General features: G+C 34.6%; 1 protein-coding gene across 5 annotated transcripts in view; it reads left to right on the top strand.

Moving 5' to 3' along the window:
* Rps6ka3 (ribosomal protein S6 kinase A3) overlaps positions 1 to 16,264 on the top strand; it is a 110,740-nt gene that overhangs the window by 841 nt on the left and 93,635 nt on the right. The gene's annotated exons all lie outside the window — the stretch shown is intronic.

The raw sequence follows: 16,264 nt of genomic DNA, 5'->3' as shown, positions 1-16,264 counted from the left end.
GGGATCTGGTGATCGTCCCTGAGATACCCACCCCAGTGTCAGAAACCCAAACAGTATACCCAAACAAGGCAAAACAGAATTTCCGAGGACACATCCCAGCACTGAGCTTTTCGCAGCCGCCCCTGTCCCAGAATCAACTGGAGATCTAAGAAAATAATGCAGACAAGATCCATTCCAGGGTATCAGCGCTCGTCTCCAGAGTGGAAAATCAGTTCCTGATGGTGGCGCGTCTGCGATTCTTCTTTCTTGACTTTTCGCTGCCTTCTATCCTCGCAGCGGACTTTAGGGGATTACAGAATGATAGGCTGGGTGTGTGTAATAGTTACTGAGCGAGTGACCCCATTTCTGGAAAGCATGACTGAAACGCGGGGGTGGAATGGGGCAGGCTCTGATGAGTGGTGTACTTGGCAGCAGCCACTGCCCCCATCGGCCTCCGCAGTGTGAGAGGTGGGTAGGGTTACTGGTTACGTCAGTAAAACTCAGCTCAGTTTGGTGTGAGATGCGGGACACTGACATTCTCCCAGAGGGGGAAGGTGGGGGGAGGGGGAAGGTGGGGAGGAAGGGGGAATCCATTCAGATCGTTTTTCAATTTTTTTCTCCTCACTACCATATAAAAATATTTACTTGTTCTTAAATGCAGGAAGAGTTGTAATAAAGCTTATGAGTTCATGCTTAATAATTTACTACTGAATAATGCTGTTCTAAAATAGCGAAGACATAGGTATATGTTTTTTTTTTTAAGGAAAGGCTGGTGTAAAAAAGGAAATCGTGTTTTTAAGACTAGCAGAATATAAGAATTTTATTAGAATTCAGAGCCAATATGATACGATAAATCTTTACTAATAAAGTTAAACTTAGAATGCTTAACCATCATTTGAATGGGTAGTGTGGAAAAACAGTATAGCAAGGAAGCCTCTTCATTTATTCCTTTAAAAATGCATTTGAAAATACAGCTATAAAGGTGGTTAAAATTGCTAAACCTGTCGAAGAAATTGTATTTGTTTATAATCTGCTTTTTATTTTAGTTTTTTTCCCTTAGTTTTTTGCAACAGCCCAGGTTCTTCTGGAACTCACTATGTAGACCAGGCTGGCCTTGGTCTCACAGAAATCCACCTGCCTCTGCCTCCCAGGAACTGGCATTAAAGGCATGTGCCTTCATGCCTAACTATGCATCTGCTTTTTAAATATACACAATAATAATTATGATTCAAAATGAATCCACTGATATATGAAACTGATTTATTAAAGCTATACCTCAACAAATTGCCTTTGAATAGTTTGTTCCTTTGATTGTTTAATTGTTAATCCATATTTTTCTTGGCATTTGTCAATATGTAGGAAGAAATCATTTAAAATTCTACTTTATTCTTTATTCTGTATAGTATGCATTTAGATAAAGTACAGGCTTACTTATTTAGCATCTGCTATATCTAATAGTCCTATGTTAAAGATGCTGTTTCATTTGATCCTCCCTGTAACCCAGCAGGGAGGATTGTGGTCCTCATTGTTACAGATTAGGAAATTAAATTCAGTTGTAAAGAACACAAAGATTATAAATAGTAAATGGCAGGGCCATAATTTGAAGCTAGGTAGATACAAATTATATGTTTTGCTTTATGTTAGGATAGGTTATTCAGATCATTTGTGGAAAGAGTCAAAGCGTAGACATGCTAATAATTAGAGATCATGTCATTTTTATAAGTAAATATATGATCTGATTTGGCAAAACCTTAATATATATTGATGTATGATAGATAGATAGATAGATAGATAGATAGATAGAACATGTGTGCATGCACACATGTGTGTATTAGTGTCATGTTTTCCAAAGCCTGATGGATAAGATTCCACAAATTTTAGCTTCTAAAAGTTTTCTTACTATTCTGGCAATAAGGTATGCCAGAGCCAGGAGTTGCTTAGATTTATTAAAAGTTGAATTCAACAAATTGCCTTTAGGTACTCTGTTTCCTTTTGTTGTTAAGGTATTTCAAATAAATTACTTCTAATATGATTTTCCAATACTGAAACCAAAGAGAGAAGAGTTGAGAGTTTTCATAGAAAAGGCTATTATTGATAGCCATTATTATGCCATCTTCTCATCAATAGAGTCACATCAGGGAATAATTATATTTTACCAGAGAAACATCAGGGTTTCTAAAGAAATATTTACTTGAGCAAATACATTAGAAATTTTCTCTCCATGCTAAAAGATTTTAGGGTTGGTCTATATAGGATTGCATTTATGGTCTCATTGCTAGTTAGACTGAGCTCTTGAAAATGAACACTCTTATTTCTCTGAATCCTCAGCAGTTAACACAATGCCTGGCACATACATATTATGAACTCAATAAATGTCTGCTAAATGAATCGTGAAGGTAGGAAATAGGGTGCTTATGACTCTTATCTCTGTTCTTATATTTTAATTCCTCATTGAAATATGAACACTTTTAGAAGACCTGAGGGCCTCTAAAAACACAGTTTCTTATTCCTTCACACCAGCCTTCCTGCTTTAATACCTCACACAAGTCTCATGGTGTTCACAACAAAAAAACCCTTGTGGTTGAACTCAAACGTGGGTCATAGCATGATAGGCTAGAAGTAGGCCAAATGGTTAAGGCAACTTTAGGATAATGAAGTACTGTGTAAGCAAAGTGAGGGTTATTAGAAGTTTAAAAAAAAATCAAAATAACTTCCTATATAATTAAATGACTTCGGAAACCTTTAATGGATTACTTAAAAGTTGCAGGTACCTTTTTTTGATATTTGACTATTTAAGGGGTAGATATCAAGGAATTATGGCTCTTCTGCAAATCCATTGCCACTGCTGCCAGTGACAATCGTCACAAGATGATAAGCCTAACTTAAAGTATGTGGTTTTCCTTAATTGCAGTGGAATTTGGATAAATGCTAATCTAAATAGAAACAGTGTACAAAGTCATAAAATGAAGGATATTTTTGTTCTTTAAAAATGGTCACATTGTATATAATATAAACAATATATAAAATGGTCACATTGTATATAATATAAACAATGTTTTTGTTCAGTGTGTTGCATAGAAATAGCCATCTGACTTCCTTTAAATAACAAGTACCTAACAGGCACTGAAAAGTACTATATTTGATAGCAAAAAACCAAGAACTTTGTATTGTTAGATCATCTTTAGTGAACATGGAGCCATTTTAACCTCAAAAAATTATACAGTAATCCTTAGTCCAATATAGCATAGAGTTTCTACAGTGTTTTTAATATGTATTATATAGGATTCTTAAGTTTCATCTGTTAGGAAAATGTTTTATTCATCTATGATGGTTGACTTTGAACACGTGTTTTATTAGGTTCTTTTCTGCTTCCTGTTTCATTCTCACCACATTGCAGGGTTGTTGGTTTTTGTTTTGTTTTTTAATTTTACCCAAGTGAAGATCTAAGGCAATGACAAGTACTATTTCATGTTAACTGTCAAGTAACTGACACATTACTGAATACTTCATCGTTTTCAGTGATTCTGATATAGGACAGGAGTTTTTTAAAATCTAGAAACCTGCTTTATTTGGCAGCCAGATCCTGTATTTGTAGAGTATCCAAGATGTGAAACTTCCCATGTTACTTTGATCCTTAAGATAAAGGGGTTAAAGTGTTTATTCAAAGAAGCAAGTCTAGGCACACTTGGTCTTTTATTACATTTCTGGAAATCACAGTAAATATATCCTGATTTTACATAAGAAGAATGGCATTTAGATGTGTAGTCCTGAACCCAAGGACTTGACTTGGTAAGTTGTTAAATAAACAGGAGTGTAGCAAAGTATTTATCTAGAATACTGAATTGTAGAATTGTTTGTAAAGTTGTCCCTTAATTATCATCTAGTAAAAACTTCATGCTGTCATCACAATTAACAAGATTTGCTCTCCCCTTCATGTTTGAGAACATGTGTAATGGCAGGCAGGTAAATGATGAGGATCATCAGAGTGGCCTAATTCACTCACCGCAGATTGGATGCTTTAGGCCCAGTGGTGCAGATTGTAATAAAGTAATAACATTTTTGTGTCTCTAATGATGCCTAGGATAATAGTGTTCAATTGTTAATATGTTTAAATGAAAAATAAATTTTTAAGCTTTAAAATAGAGGTGTGTGTGTGTGTGTGTGTGTGTGTGTGTGTGTATTTAAATCCCATTCTCTGAATCATGGGAAAAATAAGTGATTACATTTTAATACCTAATATTAATACATTCTTGCTCCCACCAGTGTATTGTTTAGATTTAATACAGTGACTTGTATCGTGAATCTAAAACAAAGATCAGCTGTTAGATAGTCTGATTTATCAGTTTAATACCAAAAAGCATAAACACAAAGGAAAAATATGAACAATACTTGCTAAGTAAAATGTGTCAAAATTCAACAAAATAAGTACATTCAACAAAAAACACATAATACACATATTATAAAACAAGTTTAGAAGAAAATATGCTTGTGTAACATGTAATGATCATTTAGGGTATTTGATTTATGTAAATGAATTCACTAGTTAGTATTTACAGTTAAGAATTTCAGCTTTCTCACCTTGAAATTTAAAAGGAACTTTGTCACATCATTTGCTTCATGACAAAACGTTAAAAAAACAAAACAAAAAACTTTGGAGTTATAAAGACCTGTGTTTTGAGTCTTGGCCTTGCCTCTTAACTTTCTAGCCACATCAAGGTTATTTACTGTGTCTGTTCTTCAATCTTCAAATTAAGTATAAAAATACTGACTTTAGAGTTGTGATAAGAATTAAATAAATGAAATTATAATGCATGTAAAAATAATTGTGTAATCTATGACTTGTATTTATTAAATAATACTCATAAATGTCTCACTCAAAGAACTGTCTTGGATGTTTTTCCAGATTTAAGTAAAACAGGTAAAATTATTTTTTTTGCTTCTTTAAAACAAAATCATTGTAATATCTGAATTTAAGGGTAAGATAAACAAATTTCTTCAGACTTGTTTTTTTCGTATTGTTCTTGCCAAATATTATCTTTAAAGGATAAAAACCAACAAAGAGTATCATGAGGGACATGTTAGGAAAAAGATATTTTTTAAGTATGTTCACATCTTAAAATTATTCTAATCAGAAGGTATGCCATGAATTAGCATGCTAGTTTTTCCTTGGAGATATATAAAATGATAATACACTTTACACATGATGGTGTCTTATGATTAGTGAAATAAATACAGGATTGCCTATATAGAAATGGCTAAAGTCAATATATAGTATCAACAGATATAATTTTAATTTTTTAAAGTATAACAACACAAGGTATATATATCTCCTCATAATTTAGGAGTAATCAGTTCTTGTTCATTTTACTTTTAGGGAAATTAATATAACACACCTCCCCATTACTGTAAGTACATTTATTTTGGTTATTGAATCAGCCATGAATACATGGGATTTTGTGTCTAGAAATGTAACCCTTTGGATTTTGTCTGTTGTGTGGCGTTGATATTTTAAAAACTTTGAATACAATAGAGTACTTTACAGAGAAGACTTTAGAGAGACACTATTTTTTAAATGTCCAAAAGTTCTGGAGTTGTTATTAAATGATATATGACCCAGCAATCAACCCCTCTCCCCAAAAAAGAGCACATTATATTAGTAATTGTAAAAATGTGGAATATCTTAGTATATGTGCTGCCGAAGCGAGCACGTGGAATATCTTTATTGCATAATTTATGAGAACTTGTAAGATGATGTACACAGTGAAACTACAAAAAAAAACAAGACAAAAATAGTATAGGAGTCAGGGGTATATAATGAGGACCTGTCTTTATAAAACAAACAACAGGATTTGACAGAACAAAAGCAGTATTTGAGACTTGATGTCAGAACCCTGTTTTCATGAACCACCTATTGGAATCTCAAACACTTGCTTGTAACTTGATTCAGTATTGCCCAGAAAAGAACTCCTAATTTTAATTGACTGTTCTGAAGCTTTTGGCTTTGTCAACAAAAATTTCATTTTGTTTTTAATTAAAATCTAAGTTGTACAATAAATTTCCAACTCAATAGTGAAATAAAATTTCAATATAACCTAAGGCCAATAAGGTGTCTCAGTTGGTTAAGATGCTTACTCACCAAGCCTGATGACCTAAGTTCTATCCTGGGACCCACATGCAGAAAGGTACAATCAACTGACATAAATTGTCCTCTGATCTCCACACATGTGTGTGCTATGGCATATATACACTATGACATGCTTGTGCTTCCTTCCCCACCCACAGCAAATCAATAAATGTTTAAAACAACATCATTTTTAATAAAATATTTTAAAATTAAAATTATTAATTCAACTTTTGATAATCATTCGTTATATAGTTTTTTAATATCAAGCTTTTACTAAATAACCCCCTATATTGTCAGGTATAATTAAAAAATTATAATTTTTAATTTTTTTCATTTTTGTTTTTCAAATAAGGTCTCAATGTAGTCCAGGCTGGCCTCAAATTTGCTGTATGACTAGGCTGGCCTAGAACTGCTGCTTCTCTTGCTGCAGCTTTCCAAGTGCTTAGATTATAGATGCACACCACCATGCTCAACTTTTTTTTCTAAAGTGTGTTTTATTTATCATATGCCATTTTATTCTATCAATCTCCCTGCAACCTCATATTCTCCTTTTAACAATTAACTGCTTCTAGCTTGCAGCTAACTACCAGAAGGTAGAAAATTAAGGTTAACAATATTTAGATGGAGCCATTTTTAACATAGGAATATTTTGACTTTCTTTTTTAAATTCACCAAATAATGTAAAAGGACATCTTCACTCTTTTGTTAGGCTCTGCCCACCAGGGATGTTCATCTTTTGATACTGCAACTTGCCATCATCTTTAGATAAATCATAGTTATCTGGGAACATATATGAGCTGAGGGTTGGTGTAGGCATACATAGAAGATTGGGTATTTACTGGACATACTACCTAAGAGTAAATGATAATTTATGTTTTGGTATACCATAACAAAATGGCTCAATCATTTATTGCCTTCTCTAAACGATGTCAGCTAGGAAGTAGAATGTGAATGAATGACTAAGCAGCTGTAAAGTAGAAAGCTAGCTTATCTCCCCACATGAGTCTAGTTTTGTTCTCAGGAGATTTTGCTGGCTTTCCGAATATTAGTTATTCTATACTTAGAGGTCAATCCAAAGCACTTTTAGATTTCTTCGTCCTTCTCTGCTATAGCAGTGGTGTTATAGCCAAAGTAACTTAAAGAGAATTTCTTCATCTCAGCTAATACAGTCTCTTATTTAAGTGTTGATTATGTTTTGTTAACCATATAAATTGATTTTTGTATCATCTTATATGCCAAGATCTTTAAATCTGACCTGGTCATCTAGATTTCTGTGCCCTGAATCCTTTGGTTCACAAAGCTTGATATAGGAAACTTTAGTTCAGTCATAAGATATGTGTTAGAAGCAGGTATCAAATGATAGCTTAAAGCAAAAGACCATTTTGGCACTAATAAATTGAACTGCATCTTACATGCAGTGATTAGGAAGAAATCTTTGTTCTAGAAATCTTATAAAACTTACAGTAAGATCCTCACAATTAAAATGTTACATATTTCTACTCATTTGCTAACAGAGGTGACTTTTTTTTATACTAAAAACACTGTAAAGTAATGAAGATTTACTTTTAAAAAGAAGTTAGCTGGGCATAGTGGTACATACATGTAACACTAGTGCATGCCAGATGGAGGCCTGAACATGAGTAGTTCAAGGTCATCCTGAATTACATATATCAAGTTTGAGATCAGCCTGGGCTATATGAGACTTCACCTCAACTGTAAAACAAAACAGATAAAAGCAGTTGCCATGTAACATGAAGACCTGAGTTTGAATTTGCAGAACCCATACAAAAGACAGATTTGTGGCATAAGCATTTATAATTCTAACAATCCTACTGGGAGATGGAAGGCAGAGATAGGGAGAATTCTCTGAAACTCCAGGACCAGATGGTCTGGCTTATGCAGAGGAAAACCAACACAGAGCCAGTCTCAAATAAGGTAGAAGGGAAGGACTTTCAGAGATTGTCCTCTGATCTCCTGTATACACCTTGACCCATACATACTCTTTACACATTGTACATGCACACATTCACATTGTACACAAAGAGACACACACCAATAAATTATTTTTTATAAACTGAAAGGGACATGGCTTAGCAGTTAAGAGCACCTGCTGCTCTTCCAGAGGACTGGACTTTAGTATCTAGCACCTATGTCCCTTGGGAAATTTAACAACCACCTGTAACTCCAACTCCAGGGGATATGTCGCCCTCTTCTGGCTTCTGTGAGCATCTACATACACTTGTAACCTGCCCCACCCCATTTCAATAAAAATAAATTATTTTATAAGGTTAAATCTTGTAGCTCAGCACTATTAAATGCAGTACTAATGATGGGTTGATATGCACATGAAATACAGTCTTCTGTGACTGAAGAACATTCTGGGGATGGAACACAGGACATATGCTAGGAAATTACCCTATCACTAAGATATGTCTCAGCCCTAAATTTTTAGTTGGAATAGTCCCCTGTGTTCATTGTCTACTATAGAAACCAGTACACTCATAGGTTCTAAGATTTGTATAAATAGAACCCCCTTTTCTTTCTAGTTCAGTGTCCAGTTTTCCATTTTTCTACATATTAGTATTTTGAAATGAAGAGGCTAAGGTATTTTTCTAAATAAAAATATATTTGATACATGTTTTTCACAACTAACCATTTCCTATATTGATGATTTTTATCTAAGCCTCCTTAAGTGATTTATGCTCACAACTCATGATTCTACTCTTCAGTAGTTCTTCTGGTGGCATTTCCTGTTGAAGCAATGAGAATATTTAGCTACCAAAATGTTGCAATTATAAGCTTCCTCTTGTGGACTGAGCTTGTGGACAGAAGTACAAAACAGTAGAAATAGGGCAGAAAACTACATAATTATATTCTGTGTTGTTGAATGAAAAAATGCTGCGTGGTAACTTCAAATGTTGTGCCACTTAAAACTGAAAGTGGGCTCAAGTGTTTGTGGAACTAGAAACTTGTGAATTTTAATTTAGCATTGAATTACTTAGCTAAGAACGATTTAGCCATACTCTATGTAAGAAAATAGACCTAGCCAGGTGTTGTGGTCCATACCTTTAATCCCAACACTAGGAAGGTGGAGGCAGGAAGATCTCTGTGAGTTCAAGGACAGCCTGGGCACATAGTAAGTTCCAGGACAGCCAAGATTACACATAGAAACTCTGCCTCAAATACAAACACACATACATACCCACTCAGAACATCCATTTCATTAAAATTCATTTTTATATTCACAACATATATATAATTTAAAAATAATTATTTCCAAACTGTCTTAAATGGAGAAATTTAAAGAGCCACTATGTAAAAATTCAACTATTTTTCTCTTTTTTGTTAATTTTAACTTTGTTCTCTGTCAGAATAATAAAATCAGCCTGCCTTTAGTTCGTAAATTTGGAAAATTCAACCAGTCCTTTGTATAAAGAAGCAACTTCGGAAAAACATTACCTATAATCAAATAGTGTGGAATATGTCAAGGTCATTACTCTTTCTCTCCTAGGTAAATGTGAACACTCAAATTTACTCAGTGCCCATTTGATTAGGTACTCAGTGTATATTAACTAGAATGAGGTATATAATTATTCTTCCCTTAAAAGCTGGGCAAAATGAAGCCCAGGGGAAGTAAACTGCCCATGAGATTGCACAGCTAGTAAACCAGGGCACTGTTTCAAACCCAAATCTCACAGATTGCAAATTGTGTTGACTTTCCCCTAAGTTTGCCTGCTTGAATTGAGAACAATCCAGATGAGTGGTTCCATCTAGATGAAATCATCTGCACTGCAGAAAGTATCCAGGTGGTTTGCATAAGTAGCTGTATCTGTGAGAATCTAAGGAGGTTAATGACCTAGAAAGACTGGCACTTTTTCATGTATGTAAAGTCTTCTCACAGAGGGGCCCAATGGAGGACGTGACCTTGGTGTGAACTAGGAATGTTCATAATAGAGACTACATAATAATAGTGTACTTAGGAAAATCAGTAAAAATTAATCCTTCTTTGCATATACAGCTTTTTTAAACTGTCCAGAGTAAAAGTATTTCATAGTATATGGGAAAATGCTTTGAGATTTCTAAACAACTATGTTAACAATGAAACAAAGTGTCTTGTATTTAAGTGGAGAAGAAGGAGGCTATCTAAACATTCCTTAACAGCTCTCCTTATAGAAGCCCCTAGGTAGGTATCTATTTGAGTAAATGTGGCCTGTTAGTTGCAGTTTTTAAGTGAATCATTACCTGTTGATATTTGACTCCTACTTTCGGGGGGGGGGGGGAGGTGGGGAGTTTATTAGATACTCTTAAAGTGCCAGGAAGTAGTATCTGCTTTAACTAAAAATAAAATTTTAAAAAATTGAAAAAAGTTATGTTGCTGTAGTATAAGAAAAAATTAAAGTTAGTTCTTTCATTAGACTTTTAAACAACTGAAATGGCCTTAATTTTGAATTGAGATAGAAATTATAGACTACAAGATTTACCTTTATAAAGTATGTGTTTTAGTTTGCTTTATGTTGCTGTCATAAGACCTTAACCAAAACCACCTTGGGGAAGAAAGGATTTATTTGGCTTACATATCCTGATAATTGAGGGAAGTCCTGGTCATTGAGAGAAGTCTAGATAGGAACTCAGGTAAGAACTGAAGCAGAGACATAGAGGAACACTGTTTACTGACTTGCCCCCCATGGTTTGCTCATCTTGTTTGCTTATACAACCCAGGACCACCTACAGGGCAGTCCCACCTACAGTGGGCTGGACACTCCCACATCAGTCATTTATCAAGAAAATACACTCACAGACATGCCCACAGACCAATCTGATAGAAACAACTCCTCAATTGAGGTCCCTTCTGCCCAGGTGACTCGGTTTGTATCTAGTTGACAAAAACTAACCAACACAGTCAGTGACTTGTTTTTACTATAGTCACAATATTGTCTTATCCATCACTGTCTGATTACAGAACATTGCCCTTACTCCAAAAAGAAATGTCCTATTCATTATCTGTCACATTTTCTCCACACTCAATCAAACCAGTAGCCTAATTTCTAGAGTTACCTATTCCGGACATTTCATATTAATGGAATCCTATAATATGTGGCCTTTGTATGTGTTGTCTTTGTATGTGTTTACCATGATATTCTCAGGGCTCATCCATGTTGTGTAGAATGCACCAGTGCTCATTTTCCCCACATTGTGTGAGTACACTACATTTTCTTTACTCACCAACTGATGGAAATTGATTTAGTTCAAATGTCTACTTTTTTATTATTATTAATAATGATATTTTGAATGTTTGAGTAAAGGTTTTGTGTGAATGTCTGTTTTCGATTATCTTATGTATCAAGAAGTAAAGTTGTGGAGTTATTGATTTACAACTGTTCAACTTTTTTGAGGACTTACCAAACTATTTTCCAACTCATTTGCACCATTTTCCATTGTCCTTAGTAATATTTTTCCACATTCTCTCCAACATGTGTTACATTTCTTTACTGAAACTGTCTGTACTTATTAAAGTATCTCATTGGTATGATTTGCATTTTCCTAGTAACTAATGATATTAGGGATAGCTCCATTTGCTTTTTGTCCTAATTTGTGTGCTTGTTACTGATTTGGGAGTTTAAATGTTGGTGTTGTTTTCCCTAGAGAAAAAGAGTTACTGATTTGGGAGTTTAAATGTTGGTGTTGTTTTCCCTAGAGAAAAAGAAAGTACCGTATATGTTTGTGCTCTCAATTTCATTTTAGATATAATAAATACAAAAATTACCCTAGAACACTGGTTTTTCAATTGGATTCATAAAGGCCTAAGTCCTATGAAGATGCTTTAGGATGCCTCATTACCTAGTATGCCTTATCTGAGCAGGAGCAGAGTTCCTTGAAAAATCTATAGCATGGAGCTATAGATTGGTTATAGAAATCTACAGACAGTTCTTGAGGATGGCGGCGGTAAATACTCCCCTTGGTCTTAGAAACTCAATAGATTCTTAAGCAAAAATATAGGTATCCTTGATAATCAGAATAATAAATATTAAAAAATCTCTTAAGTTAAATCAGCATATTAAATGAATTCTTTTTAAGAATCCATCTCTGTTACCTTTGTCCTCACCTAGCTTCTTTCCTTCAAGTTCTTGCTAGCAATTGATGTAGTTCAAGAGGAATAACTATTACAGTGTGTATGTTGGTATCAGTAAAAGGAAGTTGCTTAAAAAGAGAAATATTATAGGCAAGTTAAAAATAAGATCAATAAAAAGAAGACCGTGTAAATTAGTTTTAAAATGTTCTTTTCCTCATGGCTCCTTTTAGTGTGAAATATAGTACTAGGTGATAATGAATTAAGTAGAAGTCTTTCATTTGGATTATTATAGTCTGAAAATACTTAATTGTCTGGACAGACAGCCAAAATAGCATAAAACAAGCTAAGTTTGGCCAGGAATAGAAACAGATGTAATTGGATATTTAGAGGAAAATTATAATCTGTTATAATGTAACAACTTTCCATAGTACAATTTTAATGATGATTTGCAAACTAGAAAACAAATGTCATTTTCAATATAAATATCACTTGGAAGAAACTTCTGGTTATGCCAAGATGGAGGAGCCCTACAGCTCCCAGGATTTCCCTTCCAACTATAATTCAACAAATAAGACCAGGAAGACTGGAGCAGTGGAAAAGGAAGGCAGATTGCCTGAGGACCTTGGAATCTAAAAGAAATACAAGTAATGAGGTCTGTGGCCTTTCTTACTAATTACCATATAGCACAGACAAGATGCACTACACACAAAAAAAAAGATGCTCAAAGAAAACTCAATTCTCTTTAACTAAACAGGGAAATGGTAGCTCAGTAAGGTTAAAGCTTCTTGGCAGTTCTTGTTCTAATCTATCCAAATGCTGATAGGAATATCTTATTCTCCCTTCAAGAAACAAGTGGCAGTGGTTGGCCCCCTTCAGCCCAAGGATGTTGGCAAAGGAAACTAGTTCCTAATTGCCCATTTGTCTTACAAAATAATGGGCAGTGCTTTGGTTCCCTCTGCTGGGTGACTTGCAGATTGTTAAGGAGCTGGATTCTCGCTATTCTACCCTTAAAAGGAAGTTGTGTTCTTCTCAATGTATTGTCAGCAGTAAGTTGAGCCTGTACCAAAAACCCAAAATAAGACTTAAAGTGTATAAGGCAGGGATATTTCATACTGAACTTCTACCTTCCCCCCAGCATCAATCAGGTTGGTGGTTCACTTTCTGAAACCAAGCATATAGTTGAATATATCTGCAACAAGCGTTTGAGACATTGTTCCACAATTGCTTCGGTAGTCTTGGTAGTGTCCAGAGAACATACATACTCATCCTGCCCTCACACTACACCTCAACAAGGAAATGCCTGCCTAAGTACATTAAATAGGAACCAGTTAAAATGTAAAATGCTTGCCATACAGTTAAAAATTGCACCAATAACTATGAAATATTAAAAAAAAAAAACATGTGAAAAGTCAGCAGACACCAGTAATGGTGATTTAGATGTTAGAATTTTCTGATCAGGAGACATAAAAGAGAGCCAAATGGAAATTTTAGAAGTGAAAAATATAGGTGAAATAAACTGAATATAAAATCAATAAAAGAGTAGAGATCATGGAAAATCGTAATATTGAAGATAGAACAAGAGGAATAACTCATCTAACTGGGTGTGATAACATACACCCATAATCTCAGCACTTGAGAGGCTGAGGCAGAAGGATTGCTGTGAGTTCTAGGCTAGCCTACTGTACATTGCAAGATTCTGCCTCAAAAAACAAACAAACAAACAAACAAAAACCCAGTCTGAAGAACAAAATATAACCTGGGGGAAATGAACAGGACATTTAAAAAGACTTAAAATTCATGTTTACAGAGTCCCAGAAAGGAGAGCCACCTAAAGAAATTTAATGGTTGAAATTTACCCCAGTCAGACAAAAGGTACAGTCCTCCAGATTCCAGAGTCTTTATTTACACAAGACAAGCCCAAAGTAATCCATTCTCTGAGTCATCAAAATCAAACTTTTATAAACAAGGAATTACTGGTAAATGGGTATGGAATTTCAATTTTGCAAAATTGGTCGCACACCAATATGAACACCACATAGCACTGCTGAACCGTTCACTTAAATTGATTCAGTAAGTAAGTCTCATGTATAACTTGTAGCAATTCAAAAGCAAGAGGAAAATTAAAATCTTTAAAGCAGTTTTTGAGAACTGTGCTACTACCTACAGGAGTGATGTACGTGCCAGTGATTTATCATCAGACTCTAGGAAAGTGCAGCATTTTCTAAACTCCAAACAACTGTTACCCTAGAATTCTAAACCCAGTGAGAGTATTTTTTAGGAATGTGGGTAAAATTATAGTATTTTCAGGTATAGTATAACTTAAGAGTTTTGTCAGTATCAGACCCTCAAAGAATTGGCTAAAGGAGTTCCTTCAAAACAGGAAAAAAATGGTAAAAGAAGAAATCTTGGAACATCAAGAATAAAGAAGCAACAAATTCTACAACTTCTCCCAAGAAATAGAGGGAGAAGATCATTTCATATGAGACTTGTTAGATACTAAGACTCAAAGGCAATACAGAAATTCCAGACCAATGTTCCATAAAAAACATAGATTCAGAATCCTCGATAAAAAATTAGCCTCAAGCCCAACAATACTCAAGTACAATAACCAACTGGGTATGATTCCAGAAATAGAAGTGTTTCTGTACTGAAAAGTTTGAACTGACAATAGCCCAAACATTTTAAAAACTAAAGAAAAATCACATTTTGATGTAGAAATACAAACACTAAATTAAACATTTTAGGATGAAAACTCAGCAAAGTGAGAAGGGAACATTTTCAGCTTGATAAAGAATAAAAAAGCCCCATAATTGACATGTTGTAATTACAAAAATAAACAAAAGTCAGTGCTTTGTCTTTACAATCCAGGGATATGGCAGAGATGTTCACTCTCACAACTACTGTTTAGTGTAGTCTTAGATCTTGCCAGTATAATAGACAAAGGAGGTAAGAGGCATGTAAACTTTACAGGGAGAAGTAAGGGCTGGTGAGCTAGCTCTACAGGTAAAAAGCATTCGCTGTGAAAGCCTCACTGCCCATGCCTGTAATCCTAGAATTCATATGCCAAGGTGGGAGGTGGAGACAGACAAACTCACTGGCCAGCTAGCCTAACATACTCAGCATGCCAGAAACAGGAAAAGAAACCTTATCTCAAACACAAGATGGAGAAAACTACTGCCAGAATTGTCCTCGGAACTCTGTTATGTTGTCCATGGTTAGCCCACACACACAATAATAGATTTTTTAAAAATGGGAAGAAATAAGACTGCCCCTGTTTGTAGGCACATATTATTCTCCGGTGAAACTCTTGGGAAATCTACCAAACATTTGAAATAAATTATTCCAACAAGGTTGTAAAATACAAAGGTAGCCTACAATACTGAATTATGTATATAAGTGTGTGTATGTGTAACAAATTCATAGAAACTAGAAATTATAGTATCACTTATGTAGTATTTGTGCTGAAAATAGAAAGTTTCTAAGAGTGTTGAAAGTGGAGAATAGGTATGGACACAGATGGGAAGACAACATAGTAGACATGTTAATTTCTCCCAGTTCAACTAAAATCTTAGCACAAGTTTATCTCATAAATGAAGTAGATAGTTAAGAGAACTAAAGCATTTAAATAAAAGTGGAATGCCCCAGCATGGTGGCAGATGCCTTTAATCTCAGCACTGGAGAGGCAGAGGCAGGTGGGCCTCTTTGAGTTTAAGGCCAGCTTGGTCTACATAGTGAGACTGTCTGAAATAAGAAAAACGGAGGAAGGAAGAAAGATGGAAAACAAAGTTGAAGTAATCACCTGATTTTTAAGATTTTCTATATACTTTCAGTAATGAAATACTGTGGTATTGCAAAGGAATAAACATAGTGATCATTGTGACAAAGCAGAGAATCCAGAAAAACTTTTCAAGTATGAACTCTAAATAGCAGATACAGATGCAGCACCTGTCAATTTAAAAGAAAAGAGAGTACTAAAAACCTCAAATACTGAGGAAGACCTCCGGCCTTCAGCATCTTATCTGAAATCTAAACAGGAAAACAGGTCACTTTTTAAAAAGCATTTTAAATTCATTGTTTGAAAAAAACTGGAA

This window comes from Arvicanthis niloticus, chromosome X, assembly GCF_011762505.2.
Source record: "Arvicanthis niloticus isolate mArvNil1 chromosome X, mArvNil1.pat.X, whole genome shotgun sequence".
Classification (NCBI taxonomy): Eukaryota; Metazoa; Chordata; class Mammalia; order Rodentia; family Muridae; genus Arvicanthis; species Arvicanthis niloticus.
This window is presented reverse-complemented; position numbering and strand designations above follow the sequence as displayed.